At 39.0% G+C, this 21,058-nt stretch overlaps 1 protein-coding gene across 2 annotated transcripts in view; it reads right to left on the minus strand.

The window, feature by feature from the left end:
* SMYD3 (SET and MYND domain containing 3) overlaps positions 1–21,058 on the minus strand; it is a 718,781-nt gene that overhangs the window by 267,018 nt on the left and 430,705 nt on the right. The gene's annotated exons all lie outside the window — the stretch shown is intronic.

Consider the following 21,058-nt stretch of genomic DNA (forward strand, 5'->3'; position numbering starts at 1 on the left):
ACTAACAATTCCTAAATACATGGCAATAGCATATGTCTCAGGTCCTCTTCCTTTCCTGTCCCCCTCCATCCCTGAGGGCTACACTGATAACATCCACCTTACCTCTTTGTGTAAGATAAGAAAACTTGCCACAAGTGAGTTAAATTCTCAAAGAAGGAGAAACAGAAAGTAGTATTTAAAATTGATCAGGTCCAATTATACTTTCTTGATGTTTAGCCAGAAATACAATTGGGTATTTCTGTAGCAATCTGTAAGAGACTTTACAAATGTATCCATTTGAAAACACCCTTTACTCATTCCCATTTTATCTTTTATCCAAAAGATATATCGTTATATCCAAAACGATTTTTAAAAAAAGTTTTAGGCTATTAGAGCACCAGAAGAGAAAGTCTCTGTCTGTATTCCATTCCCGTAACTACCCCAGGGATCAGGCCCAAGGGGAGTACCCCTCACCCAGGGATCTGTCAGAACTCTAATCAGAAAGTAACAGAACCAAGCAAGGCAGTGGGATAAAATGGAAAGTTAATGATTGTGTCTAACTTTACAAAGGCAGAGTTCCTAATTAGTGACAAATCTGACTGTGGAATTATTTTAATGGCATGTACCTTTTATTGCTTTCAAATGCATAGAGTTAGCAGAAAAAGCTACTACTTTGTTAGATAATGAAACATAAAAATTTATATGTAATCGGTACATTTTAAACTACGGTTTAAAAGCAATTTATCTCTTAGTTAGAAAAAAATATTCTTTTAAAGTCATTAATTGGCAACCATAAATTTTAATTCTATTCTTGGCCCAATTATCACAAATTTCAAGAAAGTAGTCTCCAAAACAATGAAGCTTTACTGGTTCAATTAAGAATACAAGTTGAAGGGTTTCCTAAGGAGATTACAATAGGATAAATTAACTCTATCTTATAATAGGATAAATTAACTCTATCTACAGAAACACTGGAGAATAGAATACCAAATGTAGTAGATCTGTATGTGGTAAACATGGAAAGATATCTAAGGCCTGTTAGTGAGTAAAAGTAAGGATGTTACACACATACACACACACACTCACACACACACACACACACACACACACACACACATAATATAATCCTACCTATCAAAACAGCACAGAACAATTCTCTACTTTTCTTATGGGATGTGTGTTGTGTGTGTGTCTGTGTAATCTTGAAGATCAAAATGTTAGCACCTCTGGGAAGGTGCACAGGACAGGTAGAAGGAGGGAAATGGGGACTAAGAACAATGACTAAAAGGGGGTTTTAGCTTTGTACGGATTTTTTTAAATGAAATGATTGTGTTTATATTATTGTTTTGCAACTAAAAATTAATTTTAAGATTTCAGATTATTTATACCTCACTGTAATTAATCACAAGTCATGACTGCTGGGTACTGTAGAAGCCTAGTGCCTAAAGGTACTAGGAAAGCATTATGGTAGATGCTGTAGACATTCCTAAAGCATATTACTCCATTAATGTTCCACCTTTTGAGATCCATGTCTCAGACACAATTTCTGAAGAAGAAATCAAATGTAATGATTGGCAAATTGATTGTGGTCTAGGTCTTTAATACCAGAGAAATATCTAGACAGGATCATACTAAATTAAGAAGTAGTCTGTACCTCCAAAGAATTTACTTTGATACTTCTGAGAATCAGAGTAACTCTGAGTAAAACATATTTTGCAAATAAAAACAGGAGAAGAAAAAATTATCTTCCTTCTTTATTGGCTTGCCAAAAAAGCTGTAAACATGTACTAGAAGTAACAGTTATTAAAAATTATAATAAGGCTTCTGGTAATGATGAAGTAGCTTCTATCATACAAGCCCTCCCAGATATAATGGCTATAAACTCTAGATAAAATATAAAAAAACAACTATCTGAAGGCACTGGAGAGTGATGAAAAGTAGGCAGAAACCGTAGGGGAGTTAACATTTGAAATAAATGAACAACACTTGGTGAGTTTCTTGTTTTAAATGCTTTTTTGACTGAAGGAAGATCTGTGCCAGCTGGGCAACTGAAACTTGAAGAAACAGAAGAAAGTGAGAAGAAACGTCCCAATAAGTGCCACAGAGAGGAAACCCTAAATTGACTGCATTAACTCTACCTGAATCTCTGGTTAATCCCTGCAATCCACTTGCATCAAGCAGATGACAAGCAGCCCAGCTAAGGGCAAAGGAACTGAAAGGCTGCCCTTCACAGAGTTAACAAACTTTGGAGCATGAGTTGAGCCAAGTTAATAGCTTCCTGAAACAAACAAACAAACAAATTCAGTGTTCCTCAGAGGAATAAAACAGAATCCAAAATCCTATAGGAGATTCAAGATGATGGAGGAGTAGGTGGATGTGGAGTTCATTTCTCTCCACGGATGCATCAGGAATACATCTATAGATGCAACAATTCTCACAGAACACTGGCTGAAAACTAGCAGAAGACCTTGGAAACCGGAAAGGACTATAAACATCCCCGTATAACTGGGTGGGACAGAGAACAGACGGGAAAAGGAGGAGGAGAGGAAGTGGGATGGGACCTGCACCCAGGGGTGGGGGAGCTGAAGCAGAGGAGAGATTCCCGAATTTGGGGAAACCCCCTCTCTGACGGGGAAATCGATTGGGACAGAAGGGAAGTATTTGAGGCTGTTGGAAGAAGGTGAAGCGGCCAATCGGTGGCAGATGGGGGAGAGTGAGAAATACACAGCCGGTCCCGGCCCTACGTGCCCCGGACTGGGATGTGTGTTCACGGGTGTGCAAGGCAGCTGGGAGCTGGAGCGTGAGTACTGGAGAAAAGGCCCAGAGCGAGAACTGCTGTTGGGGAGATGGACTGATGGGACGGGAGTGGGGAGATCCACAGCAGAGAATGCCTATGGAGGAGGACCGGACTGCCATGGAAGGGGGGCGCAACTGCTGAGTCCCACTCAAGGGGAGGAGCCACTATTGTAGCCTCTCTCTCCCCACAGGCCAGCGCCTGCCGATGACAATAAAAGAAGCCTGCTCGGGGCTGGCTCTCGTGGGCCATCTGCCAGCAATAAAAAAAAAAGCCCCCTCAGGGATGGCCCTTAAACGCCTGCTGCCGACTGCCAGAAAAAAAGCCCGCCCAGGGCTGGCCCTCACATGCCTTATGCCAGGCGCCAGAACAGGCCCTCACTAGGGCCATATCTCTTGCGCCTGTGGACGATGGCTTCCATGGGCATTTGGTGCCACTGGGGCTCCCGCGATCCAAGCAGTCATACCACCTCTGCGCCCGGTCCTCACAGAGGCAGACCCAAGGGCTCCAAGGCAGCCTCAGGACAAGATTCCTGTGGGTGGACAACATGCAGAGGTGGGGATAAACCAAAGCTGAACCCCAGGGATGGGGTGACTAAGGAAGAAGATCGAAAATCTTTCCATCAGCTGTACAAGTTGCAGATTCATCCCCGCAATCAGCTAGGTAGACCTTGAGTCTATGGAATATCTGAGCAAACAGTGACTGCTCCCACAAATGGAAACGGTCTAGCTCTGGCAGCTGTGGCCTGCGGGGGCAGCACACGTGGGAACTGGGCCACATCAGAGTCTGAGGGGTCCCAACAGGGCCCACAGCAAGTCCAGAGAGCAGCCCAGAGGCACAGGAGAGCCTCTTGGGGAGGCAGAGGTGGAGGTGGGCTGTGGCTCATGGCATGTGCAAGGACACTTACAGCGGAGACCCCAGGGAAACAGAATTATTACTATTAATTTTATTATGTTTTGGTTCATTCTGTTGTTGGTTCTGGCTTTTTCTGTTGTTTTTTTCTTTCTTTCTTTTTGTTTGCAGTTGTTGTTTCAGTATTTTTTTTTTTTAATTTAGTCTTCTGGGATCTTCATAGTCTATAACATTTTTATAAAATATATATTTCTAATTTTACGTTGTTTTTCTGTTGTTCTTTTCCATTATTTTTTTCTTCTTCTTTCTCTTTAACATATATATATATATATATATTTTTTTTTTATTTTTGTTTGTTTGTTTGTTTGTTTGTTTTGTTTTGTTTTGTTTTTCTGCAGTACGCAGCCCTCTCACTGTTGTGGCCTCTCCTGTTGCGGAGCACAGGCTTCGGACGCGCAGGCTCAGCGGCCATGGCTCATGGGCCCAGGCACTCCGCGGCATGTGGGATCTTCCCGGACCGGGGCATGGACCCGTGTCCCCTGCATCAGCAGGCAGACTCTCAACCACTGCGCCACCAGGGAAGCCCAACATATGTATTTTTTATATTTCCATTTCTACTTTGCTTTTCTGTTGTCCTGGGTTTTTTCCCTTTTTATTTTATTTTATTATTTTTTGTATCATTTTTATCAGTTTATTCTGTTTCCTTGCTTTATTCTTCAGCTGGCACACTGCTTTGGTTTTGTTTTTAGGTTTTGTGTTTCTGTTAGTCTTGATCCTAATTGCTTGATTTCGTTTTTGAGTTCTTCTGTTTGTCTGGTCATTCCCTTGTTTTTGTTTTATTTGGTTCTGTTTTTGTCTCTTTTGTGTGTGTGCGCGTGTTTCCTTGTTTCTGTTTTTGTTTCCCTGATTTTATTTTTGACCATTTGTCTGGGCTTTGTTAGTCTTGTCTTTTCTTTTCTTTTTTAATCCCCTTTATTGCCAGGACGAGTGACTTGCAGAGTGCTGCTTCCTCGACCAGAAGTCGGGCCTGAGGCTCTGGGGTGGGAGCACTGAGTACAGGATGCTGGACCACTAGAGACTTCCCGGCGCCAGGGAAGCTTAACTGCTGAGAGCCCTCACAGAGGCCTCTAAATCCAAGACCTGGCTCCACCCAACTGTCAGCAGCTCACAGCACTGGACGCCTCACACCCAAAAACAAGTAAGACAGGAACACAAATCCACCCATCAGCACACAGATGAACTAAAGTCATACTAAGCGCACAGACACCCCAAAACACACCACCCAACACAGCCCTGCTCATCAAAGGGAAAAGACTCAGCTCCACCCACCCAGACTCAGTTCTCTACCCAGAATGCAGGCACTAGTCCCTACCATCAGGAACCCTACGCAAGCCCCTGGACCAACATCACCACCAGCGGCGGAGAACAGAAGCAAGAGGAACTATGACCCTGCAGCCTAGAGAAAGGAGACCTCAATTACTGTAAACTAGACAAAATGAGAAGACGGAGAAATACACTGCAGGCAAAGGAGCAAGATAAAAACCCATAAGAACAAGTAAATGAAGAGGAAACAGGCAAACTACCTGAAAAAGAATTCAGAGTAATGATAGTAAAGATGATCCAAAATCTCAGAAATACAATAAATACAAGAAACGTTTAACAAGGACCTAGAAGAACTAAAGAGCAAGCAAACAGTAATAGACAACAAAATGACTGAAATTAAAAATACTCTAAAAGGAATCAATAGCAGAATCACTGAGGCAGAAGAACAGATAAATGAGCTGCAAGACAGAATGGTGGAAATAACTGCCACAGAGAAGAATAAAGAAAAAAGAAAATAATGGAGAACAGTCTCAGAGACCTCTGGGACAACAGTAAGCATACCAACATTAGAATTATATGTGTCCCAAAAGAAGAAAAAAAAAAAAGGGTCTGAGAAAAGTATTCGAAGAGATTATAGTCAAAAACTTCCCCAACATGGGAAAGGAAATAGTCAATCAAGTCCAGGAAGCAGAGAGAGTCCATATAGGAAAAATCCAAGGAGAAACACGCCAAGGCACATATTAATCAAACTATCAAAAATTAAATACGAAGAAAAAATATTAAAAGCAGCAAGGGAAAAGCAACAGCTAACATACAAGGGAATCCCCATAAGGTTAAGACCTGATCTTTCAGCAGAAACTCAGCAAGCCAGAAGAGAGTGGCAAGATATATCTAAAGTGATGAAATGGAAAAAACTACAACCAAGATTACTCTGCCCAGCAAGGATCTCATTCAGATTCTATGGAGAAATCAAAAGCTTTACAGACAAGCAAAAGTTAAGAGAATTCAGCACCACCAAACCAGCTTTACAACAAATGCTAAAGAAACTTCTCCAGGCAGAAAACACAAGAGAAGGAATAGACCTACAAAAACAAACCCAAAACAATTAAGAAAATGGTAATAGGGACATACATAACAATAATTACCTTAACTGAAAATGGATTAAATGCTCCAACCGAAAGACACAGAATGGCTGAATGGATACAAAAATAAGACCCGTATATATGCTGTCTACAAGAGACCCACTTCAGACCTAGGGACACATATAGACTGAAAGTGAGGGGATGGAAAAAGACATTACATGCACACGGAAATCAAAAGAAACCTAGAGCAGCAAAACTCACAGCAGACAAAACAGAGTTTAAAATAAGGACTATTACAAGAGACAAGGAAGGACACTACATAATTATCAAGGGATCAATCCAAGAAGAAGATATAACAATTGAAAATATATATGCACCCAACATAGGAGCACCTCACTACACAAGGCAAATGCTTACAGCCATAAAAGGGAAAATCGACAGTAACATAATAATAGTAAGGGACTTTAACACCCACTTTCACCAATGGACAGATCATCCAAACAGAAAATAAATGAGGAAACACAAGCTTTAAATGACACATTAGACCAAATGCACTAATTAATACTTATATGACATTCCATCCCAAAACAACAGAATACATTTTCTTTTCAAGTAAACACGGAACATTTTCCAGGATAGATCACATCTTGGGTTGCAAATCAAGCTTTAGGAAATTTAAGAAAATTGAAATTGAATCAAGCATCTTTTCAGACCACAACGCTATGAGACTAGATACCAATTACAGGGGAAAAAAAACTGTAAAAAATAGAAACACATGGAGGCTAAACAATATGCTACTAAACAACCAAGCTTGATCACTGAAGATATCAAAGAGGAAATCAAAAAATACATAGAAACAAATGACAGTGAAAACATGACAACACAAAAAATATGCAGCAAAAGCAGTTCTAGGAGGGAAGTTTATAGCATTACAATACTGCCTCAAGAAACAAGAAAAATCTCAAATAAACAACCTAACCTTACACCTAAAGCAATTAGACAAAGAAGAACAAAAAAACCCCAAAGTTAGCAGAAGGAAAGAAATCAGAGCAGCAATAAATGAAATAGAAATGAAGAAAACAATGGCAAAGATCAATGAAACTAGAAGCTGGTTCTTTGAGAAGATAAACAAAATTGACAAACCATTAGGCAGACTCATCAAGTAAACAAGGGAGAGGACTCAAGTCAATAAAATTGGAAATGAAAAAGGAGAAATTACATCTGACACCACAGAAATACAAAGGATCATGAGAGACTACTACAAATAACTATATGCCAACAAAATGGACAACCACAAAGAAATGGACAAATTCTTAGAAAGGTATAAGCTTCCAAGACTGAACCAAGAAGAAACAGAAAATGTGAACAGACCAATCACAAGCACAGAAATTGAAACTGTGATAAAAAATCTTCCAACAAACAAAAGCCCAGGGCCAGATGGCTTCACAGGCGAATTCAATCAAACACTTAGAGAAGAGCTAACACCTATCCTTCTCAAACTCTTCCAAAATATAGCAGAGGGAGGAACACTCCCAAACTCATTCTATGAGGTCACCATCACCCTAATGCCAAAACTAGACAAAGATGTCAGGATAAAAGAAAATTACAAGCCCAAATCACTGATGAACACAGATGCAAAAATCCTCAATAAAATACTAGCAAACAGAATCCAGCTGCACATTAAAAGGGTCATACAACATGATCAAGTGAGGTTTATCGCAGGAATGCAAGGATTCTTCAAGATACGTAAATCAATCAATGTGATACACCATATTAACAAACAGAAGGATAAAAACCATATGATTGGCTCAATAGATGCAGAAAAGGCTTTTGACAAAATTCAACACTGATTTATGATACAAACTCCCTAGAAAGCAGGCATAGAGGGAACTTAACTGAACATAATAAAAGCCATATATGACAAACCTGCAGCCAACATCATTCTCAATGGTGAAAAAATGAAAGCATTTCCTCTAAGATCAGGAACAAGACAAAGGTGCCCACTCTCACCACTATTATTCAACAGAGTTTTGGAAATCCTAGCCATGGCAATCAGAGAAGAAAAAGAAATAAAAGGAATACAAATTGGAAAAGAAGAAATAAAACTGTCACTATTTGCAGATGACATGATAGTATACATAGAGAATCCTAAAGATGCCACCAGAAAACTACTAGAGCTAATCAATGAATTTGGTATAGTAGCAGGATACAAAATTAATGAACAGAAATCTCTGGTATTCCTATACACTAACAATGAAAACTCAGAAAGAGATATTAAGGAAACACTCCTATTTACCACTGCAACAAATAGAATAAAATATCTAGGAATAAACCTACCTAAGGAGACAAAAGACCTGTATGCATAAAACTATAAGACACTGATGAAAGAAATCAAAGATGATACAAACAGATGGAGAGATATACCATGTTCTTGGATTGGAAGAATCAATATTGTGAAAATGACTATACTACCCAAAGCAATCTACAGATTCAATGCAATCCCTATCAAACTACCAATGTCATTTTTCACACAACTAGAACAAAAATTTCACAATTTGTATGGAAACACAAAAGACCCCGAATAGCCAAAGCAATCTTGAGAAAGAAAAACAGAGCTGGAGGAATCAGGCTCCCTGACTTCAGACTATACTACAAAGCTACAGTAATCAAGACAGTATGGTACTGGCATAAAAACATAAATATAGATCAATGGAACAGGACAGAAAGCCCAGAGATAAACCCACGCACATACGGTCACCTTATCTTTGATAAAGGAGGCAAGAATAAACAAAGGAGAAAAGACAGCTCTTCAATAAGTGCTGCTGGGAGAAATGGACAGCTACATGTAAAAGAATGAAATTAAAACACACCCTAACAACATACACAAAAATAAACTCAAAATGTATTAAAGACCTAAATGTAAGGCCAGACCCTATAAAACTCTTAGAGGAAAACACAGGTAGGACACTCTATGACATAAATCAGGGCAAGATCCTTTTTTGACCCACCTCCTAGAGAAATGGAAATAAAAACAAAAATAAACAAATGGAACCTAATGAAACTTAAAAGCTTTTGCACAGCAAAGGAAACCATAAACCAGATGAAAACACAACCCTCAGAATGGGAGAAAATATTTGCAAACAAAGCAACAGACAAAGGATTAATCTCCAAAATATACAAACAGCTCATGCAACTCAATATCGAAAAAACAAATGACCCAATCCAAAACTCGGCAGAAGACCTAAATAGACATTTCTCCAAAGAAGACATACAGACAGCCAACAAACACATGAAAAGCTGCTCAACATCACTAATTACTGGAGAAATGCAAATCAAAACCACAATGAGGTATCACCTCACACTAGTCAGAATGGTCATTATCAAAAAATCTACAAACAATAAATGCTGGAGAGGGTGTGGAGAAAAGTTAACCCTCCTGCACTGTTGGTGGGAATGTAAATTGATACAGCTACTATGGAGAACAGTATGGAGGTTCCTTAAAAAACTAAAAATAGAACTACCATATGACCCAGCAATCCCACTACTGAGCATATATCCTGAGAAAACCATAACTGAAAAAGAGTCATGTACCACAATGTTCATTGCAGCTCTATTTACAATAGCTGGGACATGGAAGCAACCTAAGTGTCCACTGACAGATGAATGGATAAAGAAGATGAGGCACATATATACAATGGAATATTACACAGCCATAAAAAGAAACGAAATTGAGTTATTTGTAGCGATGTGGATGGACCTAGAGTCTGTCATACAGAGTGAAGTAAGTCAGGAAGAGAGAAACAAATACCGTATGCTAACACATATATATGGAATCTAAAAAAAAAAATGGTTCTGATGAACGCAGGGGCAGGAAAGGAATAAAGATGTAGAGAATGGACTTGAGGATATGGGGAGGGGCAAGGGTAAGCTGGGACTAAGTGAGGGAATAGCATTGACATATATACACTACCAAATGTAAAACAGATAGCTAGTAGGAAGCAGCTGCATCGTGCAGGGAGATCAGCTTGGTGTTTTCTGACTACCTAGAGGGGCGGAATAGGGAGGGTGGGAGGGAGACGCAAGAGGGAGGGGATATATGTATGCACATGGCTGGTTCACTTTGTTGTACAGCAAAAACTAACACAACACTGCAAAGCAATTATATTCCCATAAAGATGGAAAAACAAAAAACAAAATCCTATAAAATATTTAAAATAATCAGGATAAAATTCAAAATTACTCAACATATGAAGACAGAGGAATAGATGATCCGTTCTCCAGGGCAACATGCAACCAGTGGAGACCAACCGAAGATGATACATAGGTTGCAATAACTAGATAGGAATATTTTTATAACTATGCCTAAGGAAAGAAAGGATAATATGCTTGTTATAAATGAACAAACAGGAAATATCATCAGAAAGTTAATTTTTTAAAAACCAGAAAGAATCAAATGGAAATTCTAAAAGTAAAAACTTCAGTATCTCTAATAAAAAATTTATTGGATAGCTTAATAGCGGGTGGCAAATAACAGAAAAAAGTCGGTAAAATCATCCAATCTAAAGAACAGAGAGACTAAGATTCAAAAAAACTTTAAAAAGCCTCAAAGACTTGTGAGGAAATATCAGAAGGCCTAACGTTTAATTGGAGTCCAGAGAAAGAGCAGAAAGAGAGAAAGGGGAATAGGGTGGAAAAAGTTACTTGAAAATGCAATGACCAAAACTTTAGTAAACCTGGCAAAAGAAAAAAAAACACGTTCAAGAAGTTTAGCAAACCACAAGTAGGATAAATACAACACCCCCTGCCCCCCACATTTAGGTATCATACTCCATCTGGTGGTAAAAAACAAACGGAACGAGAAAATCTTGAAGTAGCCAGAAAAAATCATATTACATACATACAGGGAAGTGCTGATAAAATTATTTTGAGGAACTTCCCTGGTGGTACAGTGGTAAAGAATCCGCCTTACAATGCAGGGGATGCGGACTCGATCCCTGGTCAGAGAACTAAGATCCGACATGCTGCGTGGCAACAAAGCCCGTGAGCCACAACTACTGAGTTCATGCGCCTCAACTAGAAAGCCTGCGTGCCCAAAATACAGAGACCATGCGCTCTGGAGCCTGCACGCCACAACTAGAGAAAAGAAAACCCACACGCTACCACTAGAAAGGATCCCGCATGCCTCAATGAAGATTCCACGTGCCGCAACTAAGACCCGAAGCAGCCAAAAAATAAATTAAATAAATAAATCTTTTAAAAAAATTATTTTGAGTTCTCCTTAGAAACTGTGAAGGGTAGAAGGCAGTGGAACAATATCTTTAAAGTGCTGTGATAGGCAAATAATTGTCCCCCAAAGATGTTAAAATTCTGATCCCCAGAGCCAGTGACTGTGTTATGTGGCAAAGAGAATTAAGGCTGCAGATAGAATTAAGGGTGCTAATCAGCTGACCCTAAAATGGGGAGATTATCCTGGATTTTCTAGCTCGTCCCAATATTATCACAAGGGTCTTTATAAATGGAAGAAAGAGGCAGACAAGAAAGAAAAAGAAATGGCAATGATAAAGCATCAGCCTGACATTGCTGGCTTGGATGATGGGGCCATGAGTCTAGAAATGCAGGCAGTCTCTAGAAGCTGGAGAAGCAAGGAAGCAGAGCTTCCCTTAGAACCTCTGGAAGGAACACAGCCCCTGCTGGCACCTTGATTTTAGTCTGCTGAGATCAATTTTGGACTTTTGACTTCTAGAACTGTAAGATAAAAAAATCTGTATTGTTCTACGCCACTAAGTTTGTGGTAATTTGGTACAACAACAATAGAAAACTAAAACATGTGTTGAGAGGGGAAGAAAACCCTGTCACCCGTAATTCTATATCTAGCAAAAATATTATTCAAGAATAGAAATAAAATAAAGACATTTTCATATAAAAGAAAGCTAAGAGAGTTCATTGCCCGCAGACCTGCAAACTACAAGAAGGGCTAAAGAAAGTCTTTCAGGCTGAAGGAAAATGATATCAGATGGAAACTTCAAATTTCATGAAAGAATGAAAAGTACTAGAAATGGTAGTTATGTGGATAAACATAAAAGACTTTTTCCCCCTCTATATTTCTTCAGAATACATATAACTATTTAAACAAAAAGGTAAAACATCGTATTGTGAGGTTTTTTGAAATATGCAAATACTAACAACTGTGAACATTTAAGCATGTGTATTGTAAACCCTAAAAAATAATTCATAGGTATAGCCAGAAGGCCAAAGGGTAATAGTCAATAATTTTTTTTTCCCAATTAACCCAAGGAGAGCAGGAAAGGAGGGACAGGAGAACAAAAAACAATAGGACAAAGAGAAAAATATTGGTGAGATGGTACACCTAAAAGGTATAGTAACTGCAATAAAATAAAGCAGAATTTCCCAAAGTAAGTTGGTATGGACTAAATGTTTCTGTGTCTGCTAAGTTCCTGTGGCGAAGCCCTAATCCCCAATGTGATGGTACTTGGAAGTGGGGCTTTGAGAGGCAATTAGGTCATGAAGGTGGAACCTTCTTAAATGGGATTAGTGCTTTTATAAGAGACACAAGAGAGAGAATCTCTTTCTCTACCATGTCAGGGTATGGCAAGAAGGCAGCCATCTGCAAACCAGAAAGTGGGCCCTCACCAGACACTGAATCCACCAGCTCCTAGATTTTGGACTTCTCCGTCACCAGAACTGTAACAAATAAATATTTGTTGTTTCGGCTCCCCAGTGTAGGGTAATTTGTTATAGTAGCCCAAGCTGACTAAGACATAAGTGATAAGTGAAGAAAGTGTTCTACCATGGTACAAGTTTAAGAAACATAGGGATAAACAAAGTTAAACAAGTTTTTTTTTTTTGAGCAGAACTTCTCATCCTTTAATATGCAAATATACACTGGGACTCTCCAGGCGTTATACCACCCAAGCCCTGTACCTTGATACCATCACTTAAGATTAGTTTTTCATGAAAAATACTATTGTCTCAGCAGCAATGATCTCATTCATCCACTCCTTGCCAATATGGTTATTTGCATAAGAAGTGGTATGAGACACACTGGCAGATTTAAACATGTACACAAACACATACATCCATTAAAATGTCTTAGTTCTCTACTTTTCATTCAATTAAAGAAGAATGAAACCATAGAAAGAGACACCAAAAGGCAAAATAGCAAATCCATCTCTAGTATTGCTGTGTCCATTCACAACTCCCACTTTTTCTTTGAAAAGCTGAAGAAAAGAAACAACTGAGCTGAGACTTCATGTCCTACATATACAGCCAAACAGTGTTTGTTTCTTCAGTGTAATCCACCCACTTACCCACACTGAAAACACCCAGGGTGGAGAAACAGTACGTTAGGTTTCAGTGTCTTTCTAATAGATCCCCTTTTATTCAGGGCAGAATCAAATTTGATTCAGTGTAACTCTTCTGGGTTTAAGACAAACTTCAAAATCTTAGACTTTACTGTATGGTTGATTACTGTATAAACTAATAATTTAAGACCATAAATGGTATTGACTAAAATATTAAAAAATAAGCCAAGAGTATGTCAGTCACTTGCCCTTTTTGGCTCCTTTATTTGAACTGCTTCTACTAGCATCCTATAATTTTTGCCATGGTCAAGGCAGATAAATGATTTGTCTTCCCTTCGGTCGAGGTAAAAACAGATAAAAACACTATGCTTCATAATGAGTCTCCATTTATTAAATGTATTTATTGTAACACTATTTATTGGCAGGTAAGGACAGATCCACAGATGACTAAGACAGCCCTCATCCTCTAGGACTTAAGTGAAATACCTACGCTATATACACAAACAGATAAAAAACAAGTCTGACTGTCATATGGAAGCAGATATGAGGAAACACTGTTTCCAGTCAGAGAATCAGGAGGAGCTGGTCCTTGATGAGTATTTCAGAGGTGAGATCAGAGTGGGGAACCTAAGGTAGAAATAAGAGAGCAGAGAAGTGTAGGGCATTTGAGCAAAAGGCAGCGGGGTAACCCAGTATGGCTGGAGTATACAGGGGACACAGGTGAAAGCTGTGTGAGAGAGAAAATGCTGGATATGTAATTTTGGGTCTTGACGCTGAGCTAAAAAGCTCAGACCTTATTCGACAGGCAGTGGGTTCACTGAAGATTTTTTTTTTTAACTATGAATTAGCATGCTTCTTCATTTACAACAAATATTCTTTGAGAGTCTATTGAGTGCCCCAAACTGTGCTAACAAGTAAGAGTACAAAACTGAATGCCACAAAGTCCCTCAAGAAGACTATGGTCTAGTGTGGGAGCTAACTGTGTAAAGATAAATAATTTCCAAAGCAGCAGTGTGCAGAACAGACTGTAATATGGCTCTGCCCAGCAACTAAGCCAAGACTGGGATTGTCTTACCCAACTCATGCCTTCTGGGCGACATGTAACACAACATGCAAAACTGAGTAATTTAAAATAATAAAAAATAAAGGAGAGACTAGAGGAATCAGTTTTTGCTGTAATCAGAATACCCATCATCTAGTAAAAGGTCATAAACTAGTGCAAAATAACACCACTAGCCTGAGAGAAGAAAGAGATTTTTTTGTGGCAAAAATTATTGCAGAAACCTCTTTTGCACATGCTCTGGTGTTCCCTTCTTGTTCTGGTGATATTCTCATTTTAAAAAAGGAAATAATGGTTTGTCAAATGAAAACAAAAACTAATGTCTTCCCTTCTTTAAGGTTTCAAAATTAGCTCAAATAAAAATCTATATTGCCAGTGCTCAATAAAAGTATATCTCGGCAGCTTCTTTTAAGTGTCCTCCATAAAACAAGCAGGAGATACACTCACAAACATACACACACACTTTTTTTTTTTTTAATTTGAGATAATGTAAGTTTTTTTTTGTTTTGCTTTGTTTTTTACTCTAAAGCATCTGGGCAACTTTTATTTGAGCCATTCAAATATTTCTTCCCCAAAACACTCCTTATTGGGCTATTGTTATCCCAATTTCACTCTTAGAAGACAAGGAGAAAAAAAAAAAAGGAATGAAATGAAATGACTTAATGACTCAAATACCACACAGACCCAGATGCCCTCAATTCCCAGTGTTCCCTAAGATGGTCATAGTTTATTTCTAACAACAACAATAAAATGAACTCTTTTTTAGCTGGTTCCCCTCTACCCTACAACTATGATATTCTCTCACCTCTAATACTATTCAGTTCACTTTAGTTTTGAGAGTATATGAAGTCCATCCATCTGTCAAGTGGGACGCTCAAGTCCCAATGAACTAGCCTTTCACTCATTCACTTAATATTTATTGCACACTCTATGTCAGACCTGTGTTTGCTTCTAAAGTTATAGAAAATTCATAAGACAGGGTCCCCGGCCTCAGAAAAATAAAAGAATACCAGGGGAGGCAGATAAGTAAACAGGCAATTTCAATACCATGGGATAAGCACTCTAATTAAAGAGAGAATCAGGACACTGTGGGAGCATAAAAGTGTAGAAGCTTATGACCCAGACTGGAGAGTGCAAGGAAAGCTTCATAGAAGAGGAGCCAATGGGGGACTTCCTCGGTGGCGCAGCGGTTAAGAATCCGCCTGCCAATGCAGGGGACACGGGTTCAAGCCCTGGGCCGGGAAGATCCCACATGCTGCAGAGCAATTAAATCCGTGCGCCACAACTACTGAGCCTGCGCTCTAGAGCCCACAAGCCACAACGACTAAGCCCGCGTGCCTAGAGCCCGTGCTCTGCAACAAAGAGAAGCCACCGCTGGGAGAAGCCCGTGCACCACAACAAAAAGTAGCCCCCGCACGCCGCAACTAGAGAAAGCCCGCGTGCAGCAACGAAGACCCAACACAGTCAAAAATAAATAAATAAATTATTAATTAATTTAGAAAAAAAAGAAAGAAAAGGAGCCAATGGCCATTGTGGGTGTGATTTCAGACATGCTCCTGCATCACTGAGAACATGAATTTTCTGAACTGTATCAAACTCAAGGACACCACCAGCCGTTCTCAAAACAGTAACTGCTAGTAGCTGCAGCGTTATGGTCTCAAGGTCTCCCCTTCTAACTACGCAACCATTTTGGGCCCCAACTAATCCTAGCTTAACAAGCACCCTTACTTCATGCCAGTTCCAATCCTAATTCTTTTTTTTTTTTTTTTTTTTTTTATGCGTTACGCGGGCCTCTCACTGTTGTGGCCTCTCCCGTTGCGGAGGACAGGCTCCGGACGCGCAGGCTCAGCGGCCATGGCTCACGGGCCCAGCCGCTCCGCGGCATGTGGGATCCTCCCAGACCGGGGCACGAACCCGTGTCCCCTGCATCGGCAGGCGGACTCTCAACCACTGCGCCACCAGGGAAGCCCCAATCCTAATTCTTGACAAACAATTTATCTAACTTTGCGGTTTCTGCCTTTGTAATTCTCTCCCATTTTGTAATCCCATGGAACACAATTCACGTGCTTCTTGAATCTGTGTTTTCCAGGGTATGGTCCTCAGTTTGGCTCAACTAAAACTCCTTTCTGTTCCTATTATAGATTGTTTATTGATTATTTCCACTGACAAATGTGATCTCTAATGACTCACCACAGAGCAGTTTAATGCCCAAATAATTACAAAAGAATGAGAGAGGTAGAATAAGAAAAGGGATGATCAAGTAAGGAAATAGACAGTTTGGGAGAGGGCCTTTTCAGACCTTCTGGGGCAATTTGGAATATTAGTGCTGCACAGGAAAACACAACTGCAATAATCCTTAAATTATCTTTTACTTTCTTTATCAACTCTTAAGTCAGTGCCCTAGCAGAACCTTACCTTTGTAGGAAAAGTCCTTTAAGAAAGCTGGGGGATCTAGAAGGAAAGACAACTATTATAAAAAGAAAGATTATCAGGGACTCTTTTCTTCTTGCCACACAAAGGGGGAAATCCTTAAGATATCTTGAACTTAATGTCCAAGTTCACACACCTTTATTTTACCATGTTTCTTGTCTATCTCTCAACTAGAACTCTGAACTCTGTAAGGACAGGGAGCTACAAAAGAGATAACATTTCTTACAAGCTATAAGCACAGTTAAATGTAGGACTTTTTTTTTTTTTTCCTAGTTTCTGTCTCTTAATTACTAGTGTGCCAGCTGAGAATTGAATACACCTTTCTTTCCCTTTGCTAGAAAAATTTTTAAATAGATGTACTTCTCTCAAGTTGGCCTAAGGGCCAAATTGAGCTCCTGGATTTTTGAAGAGCTCCCTTCATACAGAATAAAAGCGCCAAACCAGTAACACAGCTGGTCTTGCTTACGTTTCAGATTAAGTCAAAACTATTAGCCCTTTCTTACTGGGTTCCAAATTCCACTCCTTGATCCAAACAGATAAACAAACAAAAAAACAGACAAAACACAAAGGTCACAATTTGGTATCTGCTTAAGAATCACATAATTCAATATAAATCAAAGCCAAACTAAACAAAAACCTCTGTTAGGAAAAATTATGAAAAACTTGGAAATAAGGATAACTTTGTGTCCTTTCAAGGTCAGACTGGATCACTTATCTCACAGGCCCAATCAAGGACTATTTAGCAGTGTAGGAAACTGCACCTTGGTTTGGCTTACTATTTATTATCTATCAGGGTCTAGACTGCTGTTACTTGTTAACTTGTAAATTTTTGTCCATAGAGATGCAAATGATTGTTCTGTGGTAGAAAGATAACCCCAAAGATTACAGTTTCATTGCCCTATAAAATAATAATAACCCAATTTACTAATCTTACAAGCTTACTTCGGCATTCTGTAAGTGCATATGTATACTTAGACTCTGGATTTGGGGGAAATCAGCTTTACCATGCTATTTGCCACACTCATTAGGCAAATGAATTTATGACGCATTCACTTTGTATTTGTATGAGAATCTTATTTTCATATATTTTTTGAAAAATACAGTTTGACGTCTTAAAGTTTTGATATACTTTCTTCTCAGATGCCTACAGAATATAGGAAAGGTAAATTGTTACCGCCCTATCAGTGGCAACGAAAGAATGTAAATCAATTGCATTATTCATTCTTCAGCAGGCTGATTATTGATCCTATAGTGCTACTGTTGAATTATTTACTTAAAAAGTCTAGTAAGTAATTACAAATTATCAGTGACTATCTGTATTCTTTAGTGTACACTATTTTACCCCAACGATGCACATTAATATTTTATGATTAGAGTACCCAGAAGAATACATAAAAGAGAGTACATATTGTTGCTAAATGCTGCATTTACCTGTTTTCCTCCCAATGCAGCCTTAAGCTGCATTTACGCTGTACTTACTAAAGTATACTGCATTTTCTCTTTTAAAACCACCCAAGTTTATCTTCCAGCAAAGGCACTGTTACACTTTCTATAGTAACTCTTAAGTACTTCAATACAGAAGTATCACAGTGTGATTTATGTTTTAGTGAGTTTCAACTCACACCCAAAAGGTATTAGTTAACATCTCAAGTACTTTAATGAGGAATTACTCCAGAAGTGGTTAGTTACAACCTGACACTGCTCACTACGCCTCAGAGCCAGAAGTAGCTACAAAAAGGTTTCAAATATCTTTGTCTCTGGTCAACCTTAAAAGGTATGTTAATTTGCATCAAAGATGATAGAAATAATTTTTCCTTGGTGGAAACCATGAGTGTTTAAGACATGCATATGGATAAAAACAGTTTGTAAATAGGTATCTTTGCTTTGCATGAGCAGGGTATGAGAATCTAGCCTGTCCAATGCTAGGATAACCATAGGTTCCAATTTGCGTGGTATAGTCCCGGTTTACACCACTTATCCCAGAATAATTACTAACAGCTCCTCCTTTTGTTCTCAAAAGTATTCTGGCTTGGACAATAAATTATATGGACACTGTACAATACAGCATACGCTTCTTAAAGGCCCCCTCTATTTAAAAATACGTTGGAACCTGAATGGACTTTTGTCAACCAACTAGGTTGAATAGCTGAGTCCTGAAGCTAAAATACCACTGCATCTGCCTCTGGTGAATGGTCGTTGCAAGGTGCTTGTTACAGTACTAAAAGGACAAACTTCAAGAAGTTTACAGAACAGGCAGTGTGACAATTTTTGTGCCTGCTTGATAATAAATGTTCATATTTGCGCATGATCCCATCTGAGACCTGTTTTCATTACAACACACTGCCTGGAACTGCCTGCAGGTGACAAGACCTTCAGTTCTCATTTACCTCTAACTGCTGGAGGCTACAGACATATTTCCAAATAATCAATAACAAATAAATTTGCTTAGGTTAGTTTGCAATAGATATATACCTTGAGGACGTCATGACGTTTGTCACTGCGCACATACCTCTGAAGACCCTGGAAAGAAAGCTGAATGGCAAAGATAGTGACGTGAGAGGACTGTACATTTACAAAAAAGTACAGCGAGGAAGGCAGTAAAATGCTTCAGTCCCTGAAACAACAATACGACAAGGTCAAACAAAAGGAATTAAATACTTTAAAAACTCCAGCTCTGGGAATCAAAGCAACCTCCGAGTTGGAAACCTTGTGATGAGCTGGATAATAACAGACTCAAATACAGCACAAATGACACAGCGGAACTACCGATAAGGTTTATAAAAGGTCATCTAAGGAAATGGGGTTTTCTTTCATGTTAGAGGCTGAAGCGCTTCTCTCCTTCCCTCCTAGGGCTGCAGAACACCTCAGAAGCAGTGCCAGCGGCATCATTCACTCACTTCTCTTTACTCTCCTCTTTGCTATTATTACCTATAAACATGACACAGTTTGTGCAGATGTGTTTTAAAGGCAAAGGTACTTCAGTACTTTTACAGCTTTGGAGCACGACACAGAGAACCAAAATGCATCCAAAAATTCCTCAGTTCCATCAACTTTTAATCACATTCTGTTATGGCAAGTGTATTAAAGCTGTGTGCTGACACAAGGCCTAATCTGACATAAATAAATATGAATATGTGTCTGTGTATAAAATCATTAAGGATATTGCCAAATACAAGAAGAGGAATACTATAAATGCAACTTACTTTTAAAAAGCAAAAAACATCAGAGATATAGCCTAAGAGGCGTTATCATTGATTTCCTTTTAAGTAGATTCCAACCTATGGGAACAACTAAACACAACCTAAAATTCCTCTCAATACACTGATCTCTAGAGATGAACTTTGAGGTGGAAATCTTGTTTACGACTGGCTTAGGCAATAATGACAAGCTCTGACAAGCTTTTTCTGGTCAGGACCCCAAGCAAAGCCTACCAGAGCTGCTTGCCCAACTCTCACCCATGAGACTGGGATCAGCGTCCCCGGGACTGAGGTTGTGGGCACATCCAGACAAAAGTAACCAATCATGTGGAACTAAAACTAAAGGTAAATGGGGTTAGGGAATATATAAGATCCTCAATGGCAAAATATTTCCTATTAATATTTGAAAAGAAAAATTGAGCATTTTTGAGATCTCTCTTAGGAATACCTGCTCAGCACAGACTAGCACAACTTGATGTACTACACTGTATAAAACACCTTTTTCGTCTATCTATACGAAAGGGAAAGAGAGATCAAGAAAAACTAAGTAAGGAAAGAAGGAAAAGTTTATTGAGCATGTACACTTATTAGGCATCTTTAAAATATCTTCTTTAGTTTAATCTCATTTTAAATTAGCTACTTTTGTAATTTATTTCTCAGGCAAATACCATTATCCTCAGCTCCCAAAGAAGGGATCATTAGCCAGAATACCTTAGAAGGATGTCTTTTTCTTAAGAGTTAGTGCTTTCTATAGTGCACACGATGTCAATTTTAACCATTTTGCCAACTTCAAGATCATATAAGCTCTTGAAAATTTCTTATGGCTCAAATGTTTTTAACAAAGGGATAAATCCTCCACATATTTGCTAGAATAAACATAATAACTGAATGAAAATGGAGAGATCCTCAATATCAATACCCTCATATGAATGAACAGTAAGAATTTCTAAGAATATCTGTCTGCCCCTGCCGCGATCCAGACCTTCAGTGAACCTAGGGAAAAGGAAAACCACGTGACT

Source organism: Phocoena sinus, chromosome 1 (assembly GCF_008692025.1).
Source record: "Phocoena sinus isolate mPhoSin1 chromosome 1, mPhoSin1.pri, whole genome shotgun sequence".
Lineage (NCBI taxonomy): Eukaryota > Metazoa > Chordata > Mammalia > Artiodactyla > Phocoenidae > Phocoena > Phocoena sinus.